We start from the raw sequence: 17,940 nt of genomic DNA, 5'->3' as shown, positions 1-17,940 counted from the left end.
GAGGGACATTCACTTGTTTATTTGTTTGTTCTTCTAGTCATCCATAAGTCCTACTTATAAGTCATCCATAAGTCCATCCTATAGTCCTACTATTGCCAGACACTTGGGATACAAAGATAATTAAGAAAATAGTACAGTCAGGAAGACAGACAAATAGTTAAGCTACACAGCTAAGCAAGGTGAAAAGTCAAGGTAGAGTTCCTGCTTCTTCTCGGCAAGGGCTAACAGATGGATTAGACACAGGGGCACTGTTGGGGAAGCTTTCATAGAGCTGACAGTTGAGTTGCAAGGGTTGAGGCATAATAAAAATAAAAAATCTAACACACGTTATATTTGCCATGTGCCCAACACTATGCTAAACATCTAAATTTTAACTCATGTAACCCCCCCCCCCCCACCAAATACCATAAGGAAAGTCCTATTACTATCCTTACTTTACATTTAAGGAGACTGAAGTTCAGAGAAGTTAAGTGGTTTCTCCAAGTCCCATAGCTAGAGAGCAGCTGAACTGAGATCAGAGTCCAGCCATTGCTCCTGGCAAGAGCCCTAACCACTAGGATGAATTACTGTGTGCAGTGGTAATTATTATTTTAGTTATGAAATACTTCAAATATCTAGAAAAATAGAGAATAACATAATAAATTCCCATGAATCCACGATCTGTATCCATTGAATTTTTTTTTTTTTAATTTTTTTTTTTCAACATTTATTTATTTTTGGGACAGAGAGAGACAGAGCATGAACGGGGGAGGGGCAGAGAGAGAGGGAGACACAGAATCGGAAACAGGCTCCAGGCTCTGAGCCATCAGCCCAGAGCCTGACGCGTGGCTCGAACTCACGGACCACGAGATCGTGACCTGGCTGAAGTCGGACGCTCAACCGACTGCGCCACCCAGGCGCCCCTGTATCCATTGAATTCTAATATGTTGCCTTGCTTGGTTTTTCTTAAAAAGAAAAGAAAAGAAAGAAAAAGAAAAGAAAAGAAAAGAAAAGAAAAGAAAAGAAAAGAGAAAAGAAATTTCAGATACAGTTGAAGTCCCTTTGGGTATTCTACACTGAACGCATTCCTCTCCTTCCACTGAGGTAGCATCTATCCTGAATTTGTGATTCTGTTTATCATGCATTTTTTAAAGTTTATTTACTTATTTTGAGAGAGAGAGAAAGAGGCAGAGATAAGAGAGAGAATCCCAATCAGGCTTCACATCATCAGTGTGGAGCCCAATGTGGGGCTTGAGCCCATGAACCCGTGAGATCACGACCTGAGCAGAAGTCAAGAGTCTTAATGGATTGAGCCAGCCAGGCACCGCCTCACAGGCATGTTTTTTTAATGCTATTAAAGCATGTGTACAAATCTATTAACAACATATAACTTTGTTTTGCATGTTTTCAAACCTGATATAAACAGTGTCATTTTACAACTGGCTATTGCATTCCACATTCCTTTTTTTTTTTTAAGATTTTATTTTTAAGTAATCTCTACACCTAATGTGGGGCTTGAACCCACAATACTGAGATCAAGAGTCACAGGCTCTACGAAGTGAGCCAGCCAGGTGCCCATGCATTCTGTATTCTATCTTTGAGATTTTATCTCTGTCAGTTTCTCATAGTTCTAAGCTCATTTATTTAAAACAGCATATCATGAAATATCACTTAAAGTATTGTATAGTATTCCACTGTATGAATAATACATCATGTATTAATTCTCTAGCTTTTAAAAATGTTTTACTGTTACAGACAATGCTGTAATGAACTTTCCTGGGAACACCCTTTTTTTGTGCTCCTATGAAAATTTTAGAAGAGGCATTGCTGGGGGGAAGAGTGGTCCATTTTTAGCTTCATCTTGTGAAATTCCACTCCAATGAAATTGGCCAGCTGTATTCCTATCAGTAAGTGAGGGTCCTATTGCATTGGCCCAATACTTGCTATGATCAAAAATGACTTTATGATCAAGCAAATGACTTTTTATTGTTATTTTAATTTCATTCTCTGATTACTAGGGAAGGTGAACATTTTTATAGTTTTTGTTTGTTTCTTCTGTGAATTTCCTGTATACTTTTGTTCACTTTGATATTTATTCATTTGGCTTTTTCTGAATTTATTATTTTTTTATTTTAAAAATTAACAGTAAAATTGACTTTTTTGAGGAGGGGGGCTTGCAATTCTGAGTTTTAATACATATATAGATTGTAACCATTAGAGCAATAGGGAAACAGAGCAGTTTTATTAGCCCAAGAAACTATCAGAATACATTAAAGGATGACTTAATTTCTTTACTAGGTATAGGACTATTTGGGTTATCTATCTTTTCTTAGGTAAGTTTTGGTAATTTGTGGCTTTCAAGGAATTGGTCCATTTTATCTAAGTTGTCAAATTCATTTGTGTAGAGTTGTTCATAGTATTCTCTTATTATTCTTTTAATGTCTGTGGGGTCTGTAGTGAGAGCCTCTCTTTCATTCCAGATATTGGTGATTGGTGTCCTCTCTCCCACCACTCTCCCCTGTTTTTTTTGTTAGTCTAGCTAGAGATTTATCAATTTTATTGAAATTTTTAAAGACTCAGCTTTTCGCGTCATCGTTGATGTTCTCTATTTTTGTTTTTACTTTTATTGAGTCTTTAGGCTTTCCTTCTTTCTGAAAGTTTTGAGTTCACTTTTCTTTTTCTAGTTTCTTATGGTAGGAGCTTAGAATATTGGATTTAAGTCTTTCTTTGTTTCAAATATAAGCATTTAATAGTATACATTTCCCTCTAAGCACTGCTTTAGCTGCATCCCACAAATGCTGATATGTTGTGTTCCTATTCAGGTCCAAGTATTTTCTAATTTCCATTGAGACTTCCTCTTTGACCCATGCATTATTATGTTGTTTAATTTCCAAGTATTTGGAGGTTTTCCAGTTATCTTTCTGTTATTGATTGCTAGTTTAATTACATTATGGTCAGAGAACATGCTTTGTATGATTTCAAGTCTATTAAATTTATTTAGGTTTGTTTTATGACTCTGGATAAAATCTATCATAGTGAATGTTCTGTGTGCATTTGAGAAGAATGTATATTCTGTTCCTGTTGTGTGGAGTGTTCTATAAATATCATTTGGATCCAGTTGGTAGATGGAATAGTTCAGTTCTTCTATATATTTACTGATTTTCTGTTGGCTTATTCTATCAATTACTGAGAGAGGAGTGTTGAAGTCTCCAACTATAATTATGGATTTATCTAATTCTTTCAATTCTGTCAGTGTTGCTGCATGGATTTTTAAGCTCTTTTGTTAGGGGCATGCACATTTCAAGTTGTCTTCTTGGTGAATTGACTTTTGTTATTAGGTATTGCTGTCTTTGTTCCGGGAAATTATCCTTGCCATGCAGTCTCTTTTCTCTAACATTAATATAGCCACTCTATCTTTCTTTTTTTATTAATTTTTTATTAAAAAAATTCTTTTAACGTTTATTTATTTTTGAGATAGAGAGACAGAGTGAGAGTGAGGGAGGAGCAGATAGAGAGGGAAACACAGAATCTGAAGCAGACTCCAGGCTCTAAGCTGTCAGCACAGAGCCCAACGTGCAGCTCAAACTCATGAACAGTGAGATTGTGGTCTGAGCCGAAGTGGACACTTAATTGACTGAGCCACCCGGGTGCCCCTCTAGTTTTCTTTTGATTAATCTGCATGGTATATCTTTTTCCATTCTTTTACTTAAAAAAAATTTTTTTAAGGTTTATTTTTGAGACAGAGACAGACAGACAGACAGAACACGAGAGGGGGCAGGGTAGAGAGAGTGGGAGACACAGAATCCGAAGCAGGCTCCAGGCTCTGAGCTGTCAACACAGAGCCCCACGCGAGGTTCCAACTCACAAACCACGAGATCATGTCCTGAGCCGAAGTCAGATGCTCAACTGACTGAGCCACCCAGGCACCCCATCCACTCTTTTACTTTTAATCTATCTGTATCATAAAATTATAGATAGTAAATAGTTGGGTTTTGTTGTTTGTTTGTTTTTAAATCTAATAAGATAATCCCTGTGTTTTAGACAACTTTCATTTCGTATAAATCTTGATAAATTTAAAATTAGGCCTATAGTTTTAACTTTGTCCCCCATTTTAATTTATCTGTTGAGTTTTAAACTGTATCTCTGCATAGCTTTTAAAAAATGCAGTGGTTACCCCAGGGATTATAATAAAAATACTTAATATTTCACAGTCTACTAAGAACTAACATTTTACTACTTCATGTAGAATGTAGAAAACTTACCACTATATTGGTCCCTTTACCCCACAGCCTTCATCTTGTAGTTGTTATATGTATTACGTGTATATATACCAAAAATTTACTGAACCATGTTGTCATTTCACTTTTAACTGTTGTACATATTTTAAAGAATTTAGGAGAATAGTCTATTATATTTAACCGTATTTTTTATCATTTTTGATTTTCTTTCTTTATTCCTGGTGTCCTACATTTCTTTTAGGTATCATTTGTCTTCCATCTGAAGAACTTTCTTTAGCATTTATTGTAGAACAAGTCTGATGAGGACAAGCTCTCTTAGTTTTCTTTTACTTGAGGATGTCTTTATTTCACTCATTTTTAAAGAATATATTCACTGGATATAGAATTTTTTTTAATTAAGGTAAAATTTACATAATATCTAATTCTCCATTTTAATCATTTTAAAGTGTACAATTAGGTGGCTGTTAGTACATACATCATGTGCAACCATCGCTGCTGTCTAACAGCAGAGTGCATCACCCTCAAAAGAAACTTTATATTCATTAAGCAGTTACTCGATTTCTCCTGGCAACCACCAGTCTGCTTTCCAGCTCTGTGAATTTGCCTATTCTGGACATTTCATATAAAGGGACTCATACAGCGGTGCCTGGGAGGCTCAGTCCATTGGGTGTCCAACTTCAACTCAGGTCATGATCTCATGGTTTGTGAGTTCTAGCCCCGCATCAGGCTCTGTGCTGAGAGCTTAGAGCCTGGAGCCTGCTTTGGATTCTGTGTCTCCCTCTTTCTTTGCCCCTCCCCAGCTCATGCTCTGTCTCTCTTTCTCTCTCAAAAATAAATTAAAAAACATTAAAAAAAATAAATGGAATCATACAATATGTCACCTTCAGTGTTTGGCTTCTTTCACTTAGCCTCCTGTTTTGAAAGTTCATCCACATTGTACCATGTATAAGTATTTCATTCTTTTCTATGATTGAATAATGTTCTATTGTATGGATATATCACATTTTGTTTATCCATCCATCAGTTAATGGACGTTTGGGTTGTTTTCACTTTTGGAATGTCATGAATAATGCTGCTATGAACAGTCATGTATAACTTTTTGTTTGAACACCTGTTTTCAATTCTCTTAGATGTATAACCAGGAATGGAATTGCTAGGTCATATATAATTCTATGTTTAACTTTTTGTGAACTGCCAAACTGTTTTCTAGTGTCCACACCATTTTACATTTCCACCAGCAATATAGGAGGGTTCCAATTTTTCCACATCCTTACCAACACTTGTTGTTTTCTGTTTATTTTAGCCATCATAATGGGTGTGAAGCAGAATCTCACTGTTTTTTTTATTTGTATTTTCCTAATAATTAATGATATTGAGCATCTTTTCATGTGCTTATGTACATCATGGCCATGTGCACATCTTCTTTGGAGAAATATCTATTCAAATCTTTCACCCATTTTGAATTGGGTTTTTGTCTTTTTGTTGTTCTGTTGTAAGAGTTCTTTCTAGGCATGCCTGGGTGGCTCAATCAGTTAAGTGTCTGGCTGGCTCAGGTCATGGTCTCACAGTTCCATGAGTTTCAGCCCTGCTTTGGGTTCTGTGCTGACAGATCAGAGCCTGGAGCCTGCTTTGGATTCTGCGTCTTCCTCTCTCTCTGCCCCTCTTCTGCTCACACTCGGTCTCTCTCTTTTTCTCAAAAATAAACATTAAAAAAATTAAAAAAAAAAGAGTGCTTTCTATATCTTACATACTGGATATATGGTATATAAATCTTTTCTCCTATTCTGTAAGTTGTTTTTTCATTTTCTTAATATTTCTTAATATTTAAAAAAAATATCGGAGTGCCTGCGTGGCTCAGTCGGTTGAGCAACTGGCTCTGGCTCAGGTCATGATCTTGTGGTTTGTGAGTTTGAGCCCTGCGTTGGGCTCTGTGCTGACAACTCAGAGCCTGGAGCCTGCTTCAGATTCTGTGTCCCCCTCTCTCTCCGCCCCACCCTTGTTTGTGCTCTGTCTCTCTCTGTCTTTCAAAAATGAAAAAAACATTAAAATTTAAAAAAAAATTATTTATTTATTTATTTATTTAAAGTAGGCTCTGTGCCTTACATGGGCTTGAACTCACAACCCTGAGATCAAGAGTCATATGCTCCACTGACTGAGCTACCCAGGTACCCCTTGATAGTGTCTTTTAATGTACAAAAGTTGCAAATGTTGATAAAATCTAATTTATGTATTTTTTATTTTGTTATTTGTGCTTTTTGTGTCATTTATAAGACTCCATTGTCAAATCTAAGATCATAGAGATTTATACTTATGTTTTATTTTAATAGATTTACTGTTTTAGGTCTTATATTTAGATCTCTGATCCATTTTGAGTTGATTTTTGTGTATGTATGATCTAAAGGCCCCATTTCATTCTTTAGCATCTGGTTATGTAGTTGTTCCCATACCATTTGTTGAAGAGTATTCTCCCATTTAATGGTCTTGACACTCTTGTCAAAAATGAGTTGACTGTACATATATGGATTTATTTCTGGACTTTCAGTCCTATTCATTTGATTGATATGTTTATATTTACGCCAGGACCACAATTTTGATTACTGTAGCTTTGTAGTAAGTTTTGAAATCAGGATGTATGAGTCCTTCAACTTTGTTCCTCTTTTTCAAAATTAGGTGATTAGGGCTCTTTGCAATTCTATATGAATTTTGGGATCAGTTTGTCCATTTCTGCCAAAGACATAGCTGGTGTTTTGATAGGGATTGCACTGAATTAGATGTAGAATTCTTGGTACAGGTGTTTTCCTTCTTTCTCCTGGCCTCCATGGTTTCTGATAATAAATCTGTAGTCATTCAAATCAGAGAGTATCACACAATGGGAATTTGCCCCATGTTCTGGAGGAACACAGCCCCTTCATGTTCCTCTGAGTTTTGGCACCTGCCAATATCATGCCTCCACTTTGTTATTGCCTAGAGGCTGGAGTGGAGGGTGCAAAAAAAGAGAAAAAAAATGGGGAAGTCCTTGTGACCCTTAGTGGTTCCTTTTCCCCTTCTTCAGACTGGGAAAAGAAGGTTTCTCTTGCAGCTCTTTCTGACCTCATCTGGTATGTACTTCTGAGTTTCAGGTTTCCTTCTGGTCAAGTGATACTGAAGGGAAAAAAATGGTAACCTCACCGCTGGTTAGATAGATCTTTGAGCTCTGGTGTCCTCCAGTTGACTTAATACTATTTACTTTTCAGTGTCCTCAGATTGCTAGTTACCCCACAGAGTCTGTGCAAGGATTCATAGTTGCATTCAATGGGGGAGACAAGACAGGGCATGCTTATTCCATTTACTGAAACTGGAACTTCTCTTAAATAGATCTTTAAGAGGTCTTTATAAAATGTGGACATTAATTTCTTTGTCATGGTATGTGCTGTGCCTATCTTCTGGGCTTTGTCTTGTTTTACATTTAAACTGCAGTTTTACATTTTATTGTAGTCAAATTATCAATCTTTTCCTTTACGCATTAAGCTTTGTATTTTAATTAAGTCCTCTTTTTCAAATTGAGGTCATAAAGGTATCCTCTAATATTTTCTTTTTTTTTCCTCTTATATTTTCTTCCAGAAGTTAAAATTTTTTTTTTAATGTTTATTTGTTTTTGAGACAGAAGAGACAGAGCATGAGCAGGGGAGGGACAGAGAGGGAGACACAGAATTGGAAGCAGGCTTCAGGCTCTGAGCTGTTAGTACAGAGCCTGATGCAGGTCTCCAACTCACAAGCTGTGAGATCATGACCTGAGCTGAAGTCAGACACTCACCCAACTGAGCCACCCAGGTGCCCCTCTTCCAGAAGTTTTAAATTTCTTTATCTTTTGAACATCTGGAATTTATGTTTTTTATATGGTGTGAAGTAGACATCTATTTTTTTTTTTTTTTTAGGTGAATAATGAGTGCCCTGGTACCATTTTCCAAATAATCCATTCTTTTCCTCCTTATGTTTAGGGATATCTCCTTTGTCATATGTCAAATTTCCAAAGATATGCAGGTTTGGGGGCTCTTTATTCTATTCTATTGGTCTTGTCTATTACTCTTCAATCATCCTATTGAATTAATTATTAAGGATTTAGAAGGATTTTGGTATCTGTAGGGCAAGTTCTCTTACTTTGCTCTTCAACATTGTCTTAGCTTTCCTGACATGTGATCCTTCATGTGAATTTTAGGATAAGCTTGTGTAATTACAAGAAAAAAACTGGTTGGGATTTAGGTTAGAATTGCATTGGATTAATATATTAACATTGGTATAATTGATACCTTTATAAGATTGAACTTTCTGGGGGCGCCTGGGTGGCTCAGTCAGTTAAGCGTCTGATTTCAGCTCAGGTCATGATCTCCTGGTTTGTGAGTTGGAGCCCTGGGTTGGGCTCTGTGCTGACAGTTCTGAGCCTGGAGCCTGCTTCAGATTCTATGTCTCCCCCTCTCTCTGCCACTAGCATGTGCCCTCTTTCGCTCTCTCTCTCAAAAACAAACATTTTAAAAGATTAAAAAAAAGCAAAAGATTGAACTTTCTGTCTGTAAACATGATGTAAAAATAAATCCATTTACTCAAGTCTCTTTCTAGGTTCTTTAATAATGGTTTTTGTTTGTTTGTTTGTTTGTTTTGTTTTGTAATTTTCTTCAGAAAGCATATCTTTCATTAGACTTATTCCTAGATACTGGATTATTTTTTGTGTGTATGTGTGAATAATATGCTTTTTCTATTAGATTTTCTTGCTGAGCTTCACTATTAGTTATAATAATTCATTAGGTTTTTTCTTCTCTATCTGTCAAAAATAAATAAACATTAAAAAAATGACTTTAAAAATAAAAGGGGGTTACCTGGGTGGCTCAGTCGGTTAAGCGTTGGACTTCGGCTCAGGTCATGATCTCGCAGTCCCTGAGTTCGAGCCCTGTGTTGGGCTCCGTGCTGACAGCTCAGAGCCTGGAGCCTGCTTTGGATTCTGTGTCTCTGCCTCTCTCTGCCCCTCCCCCACTCATGCTCTGTCTCTCTCTATCTGTCAAAAATAAATAAACATTAAAAAAATAACTTTATTAGGTTTTTTGGATTTTCTATATAGTACCATATTATCTGCAACTAAGGATAGGTTTGTCTCCCCAGCCTTCAATTCTTATACCTGTTCTTTATTTCCTTATTTATTGTGTAGGTTAGGACCTTGAGAACAGTGCTGAGGAGAAGCAGGCATATTCATCTCATTCTTGACTTTAATGGCAATGCTTTTAAGTTTTACTACAAAAGTGATTTGAACCCTAAGATTGATAGATGACTTTTGTCAGGTTAAGGACATTGACTTCTGTGTCATTTTTCTTCTCTTTCTTCTTTTTAATAATCAGAAAATTTTTTTTTAAGTTTATTTATTTTGAGAGAGAGAGAAAGAATGCACAAGCTGTGAGGGACAGAGAGAGGAAGAGTGAAAATCCTAAGGAGGCTCCAAGCTGTCAGCACAGAGCTCCATGCAGGTCTTGAACCCACAGACTGTGATCATGCCCTGAACCGAAATCAAGAGTCATATGTTCAATTGATTGAGCCACCCAGGCACCCCTGAGTCTCTTTTCTTTTAAAGTTATGACTGAGTTTGAATTTTCTTAACTCTCCACTAAAACACACACAACAGTAGACAGACAAGTGTAATAAACTTTTGTCTACCCATCACACAGCCTCAATTGCTATTAGCTCAGGGTCAGTCTTGTTTTATCTGTTCCTTTGCTAACTTGTCCCCATTCTATGTTATTTGAAACAAATGCTGGACGTTTCATGTTACCTGTAAATATGTCAGTTTGAATCCCTAAAAGATAATAATTCTTCAAAAAACCCACAAAAAACTACAGTACCATGATCAACAATAATTCCTTCACATTATTAACTATATACTTCATGTTTACATATCCAGTTATATGAACATTGAATTTTGGTAAATAATTTTCTGATCTACTGTGTTGATTAAATGTGTTTTTCTACTTCAATCTGTTAGTGTACTTTTATAGATTTTCTTATGTTGAACCATTCTACCCTGAGCTGAAGTCAGACACCTAACCAACTGAACCACCCAGGCACTTTGAACCATTTTATTTTTGAATCACTAAGATAAACATAAATTTATGTAAATTATATATATTATAATTATAATTATATAAATCATATAGAATTTATATATATTTAAATAATATAATATTATATATAATATATAATACATAAATATATAACTTACACACACACACACACACACACACACACACACACACACACACAAAGGTGGGGGAGGGGCAGGGAGAGAGGGAGACATAGGATCCAAAGCAGGCTCTGCACTGTCAGCACAGAGCCCGATGTGGGGTACAAACCCACAAACCATGAGATCATGACCTGAGCTGAAGTCAGAGGCTTAACCGACTGAGCCATCCAGGCTCCTCTAAAGTTTAGATTCTTATAAAGTGAGTTGGGCAGCTGTATTTGTTAGGGTAAAAGCCAAGCTCCTATAATCAAAACACCACTCAGGGGTGCTTGGGTGGCTCAGTGGGTTAAAACATCCGACTCTTGATTTAATATGACTAATCTAATCTAGTATGATAAGTGTCGTGATTATAAAAAGAGGAAATTAGGACACAGACACACCAAAGGGAGAATACCAGGTGAACATGAAGACAGAGATTGGCCATGGAACACCACAGATTTCCAGCAAAGTATAGGAAGCCAGGAGAGAGGGAGAAAAGAGATATTTTCTCATAAAACTCTCAGAAGGAACCAATTCTGATGACACCTTGATCTTGGACTTTTACTCTCCTTCTACTGTGAGAGCAAAACAGTTTGTTGTACTTTGTTACAGCAGCCCTAGGGAACTAATATACTGAGTGACAGAACGTAGCACAGCACTTGTGCTTATAACTGAAGGTGAGAATGCAGTCATACAGCCGTACCTAGTTTCAAGGCAGGCTGAGAAATATAGCCGTAGGTGGGTAATCCTATGCTCTGCAAAAAATCTTATCAGAAGAAGGATTTAGGAGGACAACTGCCATAGGAACTGAAAACATTTGTTTAAGAGAGTTTACTTTAAACTCTGGGTGGCTCAATTAGCGGAGCATTTAACTCCTGATCTTGGGGTTGGGAGTTGGAGCCCCACATCGGGTACAGAGATTACTTTTTTATTTTTTATTTTATTATTTTTTTAATGTTTATTTATTTTTTTTCTTTTTTTCAACGTTTATTTATTTTTGGGACAGAGAGAGACAGAGCATGAACGGGGGAGGGGCAGAGAGAGAGGGAGACACAGAATCGGAAACAGGCTCCAGGCTCTGAGCCATCAACCCAGAGCCTGACGCGGGGCTCGAACTCACGGACCGTGAGATCGTGACCTGGCTGAAGTCGGACACTTAACCGACTGCGCCACCCAGGTGCCCCTAATGTTTATTTTTTTTTGAGAGATAGAGAAAGAGAGACAAAGCATAAGTGGGGGAGAGGCTGAGAGAGAGGGAGACACAGAATCCTAGGCAGGCTCCAGGCTCTGGGCTCTGGGCTGTCAGCACAGAGCCCGATGTGGGACTTGAACCCGTGAACCCCAAGATCATGGCCTGAACTGAAGTCAGACACTCAACCAACTGAGCCACCCAGGTGCCCCTACATTACTTTTTAAAAAATAGACAGTTTATTTGTGCCTTAAATGTTCAAGAAAATGAGTTTTCTAATACCATCTAGACCAGATATCTTTTAGAGTGAGAGGCCTTTGATTACCACTTCAAAAATTTTAATAGTTCATTTAGACTCTGCAGTTATTTTTACACCAATTTTGGTAATTTATATCTAGAAAAGTATCCATTTTATCTGAGTTTTCAAATACATAAAGCTGTTTGCAGTGTTTTGAAAATTTTCTGTGTAAGTACAGACTGCATCTTTTTTTATTCTTATTATTGTTTGTTAGTGCATCATTCCTCTTTTAATCTCAGGCTTGCTAGAGATTTGTCTGGTTTAATAATTTTCTCCCCAAGGGCCAGCATTTTACACTGATCCTTTCTGTTTTGTTTGTTTGTTTGATTAGCATCTACTCTTCTCTTTTTAAAAATTTTATCTTTATTTGAAATCATACATACACATAAATTAAAAAGTTAAATATGGGGTGCCTGGGTGGCTCAGTTGGTTAATCAAGAGCCAGGTCTTAATTTCAGCTTAGGTCATGATCTCAGAGTTCATGAGTTCAAGCCCTGCATCAGGCTTTTGTCCTAACATGCAGAGCCTGCTTAGGATTCTCTGTCTCCCTCTCTCTCTCTCTCTGTCCCTCCCTCCCTAAAAATAAATAAACTTAAAAAAAAAAGTTAAATAGTCCTATAAGACTTGTTATGAAAAAGAGAAGTCCCCTACTCCCTGCCTCTCATTTCCCGTTTTTCAAAGGCAAACTTTTTCAATTCTTTGAACTGGTTCTTTTGGTGTTTACCTCTATATTGCTAAATACTATGTTTATATTCCTGCTTCTTTATTTTTCAGCCATAGGTATTATTTTCAGACTTCCTTCTATGGACACTAAGGCTTTAGCCCTCTTTCACTTCCTTCCCTCAACCACATACAGATCTTCTTTTGTCCCTTAATCTTGTCAATACCATAATTTTATCCAAAATATTTATATTATTATAACTCTGTTAACACTGAGCTATATTATCATGACTATGTTAGCCCTGAGCTGAGCCATGCAGTACATTATGATTAATTTTCCTTATCTGCACAAATTTTTGTTTTCCCAGGAGTTTATGATTGTCTTTCTTTTTCATTTGCTTAGTGTTCTATATTCATGTTACTAATTCAACCCCAGTTATGTAAATCCTCTCTCAATATGTCCAAACATTAAGTGGTCTATCAAATTTATTTTCCTGAGGAAATCTTTTCTGAAACATTCTGATCTGCTCCAATCTAGATTCGTTGATTTCTACATTTATTACACAGCTATTATCCTGTTATCTCCTTTCATTGCCATCTTAGGAATTTTCATCTTTGGAGGGGGAGTTTATTTCTTGTCATCTATGTTTTCCTCTTTCTTAGTTTGCTTCCTTACTTTTGGTAGAACACATCTCCAGTATCTTCTTGAGAAAGGGTACTTAAGAGATACTTTAAAAATATTTCTTTGTACATCTAAAAATGGCTTTTTATCTACCCTTACATTGATTTTTACTTTGGCTGAGTGTGGAGCTGTATGGTAGAAATAATTTTTTCTTTAGAATCTTGAGGGTATTGCTTCATTATCTTCTAGATTCCATTTTTGCTTTTGAGAAGTTTATCCATTCTGATTCCTTAAACAAATTTTTTTTTAAGTTCGTTTATTTTGAGAGAGACAGAGACAGTGTGAGCAGGGGAGGGGCAGAGAGAGAGGGTCTAAGAGAGAATCTTAAGCAGGTTCCCCACTGTTAACACAGAGCCCAGAGGTGGGCTCGAACCCACAAAACTGGGAGATCATGATCTGAGCTGAAACCGAGAGATGGATGCTTAACTGAACGAGCCCCCTAGACTCCCCACCATTCTGATTCTTGATGCTGTGTATGTGACTGTTTTCCCCTCCCTCTGGAAGCTTCTAGGAGTTTTTCTTTATCCTTAATGTTTTAAAATTTCATTATGATGTGCCTTGTCCATGGGTCTATTGTCATGCTTTATGCTGTGTGTTAGGTGGACCCTTTCAGTTTGCACACTTGTATCTTTCAGCTCTAGGGATTTCTTGAATGATTTCTTTTGTTGACCTCCTTCCCTCAGTTTCCCCCAAGTTCTGTTTCTAGAAGTCCTATTATTTGAAGGTTGGGCTTTCTGGACTGTTCTTTAAATCTCTGATCCTTCTCTACTATTTTACAACTTTGAATTTTTTTAATCTATTTTATGGGAAAAAGTACTGTATCTCCAAACATAGCCAATAACCTTTATCAGTCAGGATTACAGAAACTAGTCTGGGGACTACAGGTAGAAAGGGAATTCACATAGGAATTGGGTGCTAAAAAAACTTAGGCAGGAACATCAGGAAATGTGCCTAATTTTCAGATTCACCACTGTAGCTGTGGCCTCAAGAGTAAGGAAATTGCTGTTACCACCCAGATGTCAGGGAACTGCAGGAAATTTCTGCTGGTATCGCTCTTTTCTTGCAGCCCTGGGACAAGTGTGATGACTGGCAGGGGAATGCAGTCCAGCCAGAGTCTGCACAAATTACGTCTGACCAAGCCTGAGCACCTGCTACCTCAGCTGGAGGAAGAGAATGACTTTAGGCTTTCTGTCTCTTCTCTCTCTCAAAAATAAACAAACATTTAAAAAAAAGAGAGGGGGGGTGGTGCCTGAGTGGCTCAGTAGGTCAAGCGCCTGACTGGCTCAGGTCATGATCTCAAGGTTTGTGAGTTCGAGCCCCGCTTCAGGCTCTGTGCTGACAGCTCAGAGCCTGGAGCCTGCTTCGGATTCTGTATCTCCCTCTCTCTCTGCCCCTCCCCACTTGCACTCTGTCTCTTCCTCTCTCTCTCAAAAATAGATAAACATTAAAAAAAATTAAAAAAAGAAAAGAAAATGACTTTAGGCTTTAATCTGCCTTCTGAAACTTTAGTACCAGAATTTAGAAGGGGGTAGTAAGAATACTGACAGAAACAAACAAACATAAGAAATAAAAATAAACCATATGACCATTCTGTCCACTCTATTTCTTATAGATCTCCTTTAGATGGAGTCTTTCAGTCTATTTCATGTCTTAACTTGTCTTTTATTATTCTTCCCTCTTTGTCTCTTTGTACTGCATTTTGGATTATTTTCTTTTTTTTTTTCTTTTTTTCTTTTCATTTTAATGTTTATTTAGTTTTGAGACAGAGACAGAGCGTGAACAGGGGAGGGTCAGAGAGAGAGGGAGACACAGAATCCGAAACAGGCTCCAGGCTCTGAGCTGTCAGCACGGAGCCCGACATGGGGCTCGAGCCCACAAACTGTGAGATCATGACCTGAGCCAAAGTCAGACACTTAACCGACTGAGCCACCCAGGGGCCCCTGGATGATTTTCTTTATTATCTTCCAATTCATCATTTTTTTTTCTCTTTGACTATACTCATTCTTGAGTTTAGCCCGAATATTGATGCTTTAAAAAAATTCAATGGCTATTTTTTTGTATTTAAGATTTCCAATTGGTTCCCTTTTTTCCCCTAATTGGTTCTTTTCTATGATCACTTGTTCTTGTTCCATTTCTACCAGTTTTCATCTAATACTTCTTGCTTATTTTTCATAAGCTTCATTTTTTAAAATGTGTTTCAGAATTTTGGTTTGCAGATCCATTTTGAAAGGCAGCTTTTGCCCTCTCAATTTGTTTTTTGTCCTTTTTTTCCCTCTCCTCCTTCTGAATGTGCAGTTTATAGTTTTGTACTTGCCTCCGCCAAATCTCCTAAGCTCCCCTCCCAGAACAAAACCTTATGTGTCATTCCATGGCTCCTGCTTCTTCTGTGCTAGAATAATGCCAATGCAGATGTGGAGCTACTGGGCAGCTACTTGGCTTGGTTCCTCGTTGCAAGACGGTCCTCTATTCCTGTCCCCTTACCTCATCCTACCCTGGCCCAGGGGATCTGGAAAGAGGAGCCCCAGTAGCTGACTGGTGGCCCCACTCTTAATCAGCCTCTTTTCATACACAGGAAAGCCATAATCAGGCCCTTGATTTCAAGCCATGGATCTGACTCTGGTCCCCTGTCTCCCAGGAAAACATTTTTACAAGTAAACTTTTTAATTGGAGTATAACGTACATTACAGAAAAGCACACTGATCGCAAGTGAGCAGCTGGAGACATTTTCACAAGTGAAGGCTCCTGTATAGCAAGGACCCAGATTAAGAAAGAGAACATCACCAGTCACTAGAAGTCCCCCTGGTGCTCTTGCCAGTCACTACCCTTTCAATGGTAACTATACTCCTGACTTTCATAACAACAAGAGAGGGGTGCCTGGGTGGCTCAGTTGGTAAAGTGTCCGACTTCCGCTCAGGTCATGATCTCCCTGTTTGTGGGTTTGGGCCCCGCGATGGGCTCTGTGCTGAGGCTCTGTGCTGACTGCTCAGAGCCTGGAGCCTGCTCTGGATTCTGTGTCTCCCTCTATCTCTGCCCCTCCCATGCTCATGCTCTGCTTGTCTCTGTCTCTCAATAATAAATAAATGTTTAAAAAAACGAAAACACACACACACACACACAACAACAACAAGAAAACTTTTAGTCTCCAGTACCCCACAGGAGCCTAGCTTGTGGCTACCACTGCGACCCAGAGCCCAGCAACACCCTCAGTCATGGCTCCATGCGGTGACTTCCGTCTCTGTTGGGCTTCTAATTCACAGCAATAGTTGTCTTGTGCTTTGAGCCCAGCTTTGTGTGTTGGGTTATTTTCAAAAATGTTTTATTCATTATGGCTTTGTGGCTAGAGGAGAGAATTCAACGCTCCATTTTTTAAAAATGGAGATATAATTGACATACATTACATTAGTTTCAGGTATACAACATAATGATTCAATATTTGTATATGTTGTGAAATGGTCATGATGATAAGCTTAGTTAATTAACATTTATCACCACACAGTTACAAATATTTTCTTCTTGTGATAAGAATTTTTAAGATTTACTCCCTCAGCAACTTTCAAATAGACAATACAATATTATTTTTTACATAATTTTTTCTAAGTTTATTTTATTAAAGATTTTTTTAAATTTATTTTTTTAACGTTTATTTATTTTTGAGAGACAGAGAGAGAGGGGGGAAGGGGCAGAGAGAGAGGGAGACACAGAATTTGAAGCAGGCACCAGGCTCTGAGCTGTCAGCACAGAGCCTGATGCGGGGCTTGAACTCACAGACCGTGAGATCATGACCTGAGCCGAAGTCGGATGCCTAACTGACTGAGCCACCCAGGCACCCCATCTAAGTTTACTTATTTTTGAGAGAGACAGAGACAACATGAGCAGGGGAGGAACAGAGAGAGAGAGAGGGAGAGAGAAAATCCCAAATAGGCCCCACACTGTCAGCACAGAGCCTGATTTGGGACTTGAACTCACAAAACCATGAGATCATGACCTGAGCTGAAACCAAGAGTCAGACACTTAACTGACTGAGCCACCCAGATGCCCCGACAATACAGTATTATTAACTATAGTCACCATGCTGTACATTCCACTCCCAGTACTTGTCTTGTAACTGGAATTTTGTACCTTCTGACCTCCTTCCCCTATTTATCCTACCCCTCCCTCTGGCAGCCACCAATCTGTTGTCTGTATCTATGAGTCTGGTTTTTTTCAGAATCCACATGTAGGTGAAATCATACAGTATTTGTCTTTCTCCATGTAATTTACTGCAGTTAATAGACTGCCCTCAGGGTCCACCCATGTTGTCACAAACGGCAGGATTTCCTTCTTTTTTATAGCTGAATATATTCCATTGAATATACACCATAACTTCTTTATCCATTCACCCATGGATGGACGCTTAGTTGTTTCCATATCTTGGCTGTTGTAAATAATGCCGCGACGAATATGGGGGTGCAGATATTTTTTCAATTTAGTGTTTTCCTTTCCTTCAGATAAGTACCCAGAGGTGGAGCTGCTGGATTGTAGGGTAGTTCTCTTTTGAGGAACCTCTATCCTGTTTTCCAAGTGGCTGCACTAACTGCACTATTCCATTTTGACTGGAAACCCAGCAGGACCTGTTTAGGGAACTCTCACTACTGGCTGGAGACCAGAGAAATGGTA

This window comes from Herpailurus yagouaroundi, unplaced genomic scaffold (assembly GCF_014898765.1).
Source record: "Herpailurus yagouaroundi ecotype Mexico unplaced genomic scaffold, PumYag 28, whole genome shotgun sequence".
NCBI classification, from domain to species: domain Eukaryota; kingdom Metazoa; phylum Chordata; class Mammalia; order Carnivora; family Felidae; genus Herpailurus; species Herpailurus yagouaroundi.
The sequence above is the reverse complement of the archived record's forward strand: the minus strand, read 5'-3'. Positions refer to the sequence as shown.